At 42.7% G+C, this 3,473-nt stretch overlaps 1 pseudogene; it reads right to left on the bottom strand.

Moving 5' to 3' along the window:
• Positions 1–201: 201 nt before the first annotated feature.
• Positions 202–317, bottom strand: LOC114802743 (uncharacterized; annotated as a pseudogene).
• Between the last annotated feature and the right edge of the window lie 3,156 nt (positions 318–3,473).

Below are 3,473 nucleotides of genomic sequence, written 5' to 3'. Positions count from 1 at the left end.
ACAGTGAAACGTGTCCTCTGTATTTAACCATCACCCTTGGTGAGCAGTGGGTACCGTGACAGGCGCCCGGGGAGCAGTGTGTGGGCACTGGACCTTCATCAAGGGAACCTCGTGGCACCTTGGCGGCTCGGGATTCAAACCCACAACCATCTGATTACGGGGCCACTTCCTTAACTGCCCCCCCCCCCAAAAAAAAAAACAGTGGAGAGTGCGAACAGTCCTCCACTACCAGAAATGATGCAGTCGAGATTTGGGGTCAGTGATCGCCGGGGTGAACGGCCTTCTTCATCACGGTACCTCCCCTGCCAGGTAAGTGTGTGTCTGGTGGTACCCTGGTAGGGTGTAGGGTGGTAGTAGCCTAGCGGGTAACACACTTCTATGAACCAGAAGACCCAGGTTCAAACCCCACTTACTAAAATCATGTCCCTGAGCAGGACACTTAACCCTGACTGTCTCCAGGGGGGGACAGTCCCTGTCACTACTGATTGTAAGTTGCTCTGGTAAATGCTGTAAATGTAAATGTGTGCGACATCACTCTTTAGATTTAAAACTAAGTAATACATTGATAAATATGAATAATTGATATGAAAATGGAAATAAAACCTTGCATACTAGAAAGTTTCTCTCTGTATTAATATTTCCTTCTTTTGGGCAGTGTGGCCTAGCGGGTGAAGAATGGACCCATAATAGGAAGGAAGTGCCTGTCATGGTGCCCACTGCTCACCAAGCGTGATGGTTTAATACAGAGGACACGTTTCACTGTGTCACCGTGTGCTGCGCTGCTGTGTCTCACAATGACGGCCACTTGACTTTCACTTAATATCTGCTGTGCTGACTTGTCTCAGTTCTGGTCCAACTATGGGACATTTCCTAATATGAAGACATTTTCCATTATAAAATGAATACAATATTTGAATATTTCATTGTGATGCATAATTCAAACACAACAGATCCGGGGTGCTTTTTCCCTCTGCATGCCTCAAAAGGTGTGTGTGTGTGTGTGTGTGTGTGTGTGTGAGTCAGTTTCTGTTCTGAAACCCACACTTAATTCATCGTATTTCACCCTCTGCTCCTCCTCCTCCTCCTGTTCGTCTCCACACTTCATTAACATGATAAATTGAGGACAGACAGTCCAGCGTCCACTTTCTCTCACTCTCTCTCTCTCTCTCTCTCTCTCTCTCTCACACACAGCTGTTAAAGAGCTGAATTTGCAGAATGTTACTGTCTTTCCATTTCTCTCTCTCTCTCTCTCTCTCTCTCTGTCTCTCTCTCTCTGTTTGTCTCTTTTTGATTTTCAGATCAGTCAGGTAAAAATGGTGATGTGTGTCACTCACAGAAGGAACAAGGCTACTCCCACACACACACACACACACACTGTCTCCGCCACATTAATACAGTTCTTTATACTGTGTATGTGCACAGGCAATCGAATCAATCAAGATGCATTAACCTCAGTCTATCCAATCAATTGACCAAATGGAAACAGACACATGTGTGTAAATACAAAACTTGAATACTCTGTCGCCCACATGGATACACTCACACTCACACACACACACACACACACACACACACACACACTCCTCCTTAAAGTCATTTTGTTGTGATGCAGATCCCTACACAGAACCCACAAGAAACAAAGACACGCCCACCCAGCGAAACCAGACGGGGTGTGAAAGTGGGCTGCTGTCTGTGTGATAGTGTGATGTATCTGTGTGTATTTAAACATGAATATGTGTGTGTGTATAAGGGTGTGTTAGTGTGTTAAAAACTAACTTTGTTCTTCTTTTTTGAGTAGTTTATTTGTATTACATTATATTTCTTTTTCAGATTATATTCATACAGTTTCTGTGCATTATGTGAAATAAACCGTTTCTCTGAATATCTTCTGTTTATTTGTGTGCTTTTATATATTTTCCCAAAATTTAACAGGGAAATTAAAGTTTTAAACCAAAAAATAACAAGTCAGCAGATATACACACACACACACACACACACACACACATCACTGAGCGTCTGCACAGGCAGAGAGAATTGTGTGATATAGCCACAGCCCCCTCTAGTGGCAAACGCACACACGTTTTTACATTTTCTGTCAGCACAGCCTGTAATTATGCCTGTTAGAATATTTGACATAATACTCAACAAATTTTATGACCAAGGATTTTCAGCAGTACAACATAAAATAGACAGTTTGAATCATAAAAAGACCAACAAAAACAGGATTGGACACATTTCAGTACGTCCAGGAATTTTGCGGGTTTGAAATCACGTCAAATCCTACAAAATTTTGTGAAGACACATTGTCAATCAGTTTTGAACAGATTTACTCAAGTTTTTCAAAAGTTGTAGGCAGTGTGATCTTATGTTGAAAAATGTTGGGTTTTATAGGGATAATTATATCAATACTGAAAAAGAGCAAAATAATAAATAAATAAATCACACTATATATCTTAATCATTCTTTAGGTACTATAATCACTACAATGACTAAAAACAAAGCCACCAATCTCCACCCCTCCTCCGTTCCCACCACAACAACCCATACTTCCACTACAATCAGTACTCTACTCACAACCACCACAACATAAATCTTTCCCGCTCATGTAGATTCCTTCTCTACAATATCAGACGAATCCGCCCTTATCTGTCAACACAGGCCACCCAGATCCTGGTTCAGTCCTCAGTAATCTCACGACTGGACTACTGTAACTCCCTTCTAGCTGGTCTACCACTATATACCATCCCACCTCTACAACTCATACAAAATGCAGCAGCATGACTGATCTTCAACCTTCCCAAGTTCTCCACACCGCCCTTCTGCTACGTTCCTCCACCGGCTCCCAGTAGCTGCACGCATCAGGTTCTAAATACTGATGCTGGCCTACAAAGCCAAACATGGAGTAGCACCATCCTACCTCACAGCCCTTATTACACCTCACACTGCACCTCGTATACTCCGAGCCTCCAGTACTGCTCGCCTGGTCCCTCCATCTCTGAAAGTACGAGGAAGACGCTCATCTAGACTCTTCTCCGTCTTGGCCCATCGGTGGTGGAATGAACTTTCCCTCAAGGTCAGAACAGCTCCAGTCACTGAGCACCTTCACACGGCAGAATATTTAGATGAACTTGCAACTCTCTTATTGTCGAACTTGTGTACAGAATCTACAACAGAGTGAATAAAATAGATGTATTCATAGTTGGGGTCCTAGTGAACCAGAATTGGTCTCTTCATCCATGGTAACTTGAATTCACGTTGTAAGTCGCTCTGGATAAGGGCGTCTGCCAAATGCATTAAATATAGAATGTAAATGTATAAACAACCTGCACTACTACTATAATCACTACAATAACTACAACTATAGCCAAGACCGCCATAACCCTGCCAACCTGTACTACCACTACTATAATCACTACAATAACTACTACTGTAACCACGACCGCCATAACCCCACCAACCTGTACTACTACTAT

Source organism: Denticeps clupeoides, chromosome 1 (assembly GCF_900700375.1).
Source record: "Denticeps clupeoides chromosome 1, fDenClu1.1, whole genome shotgun sequence".
NCBI lineage: Eukaryota > Metazoa > Chordata > Actinopteri > Clupeiformes > Denticipitidae > Denticeps > Denticeps clupeoides.
The sequence above is the reverse complement of the archived record's forward strand: the minus strand, read 5'-3'. Positions and strand labels throughout refer to the sequence as shown.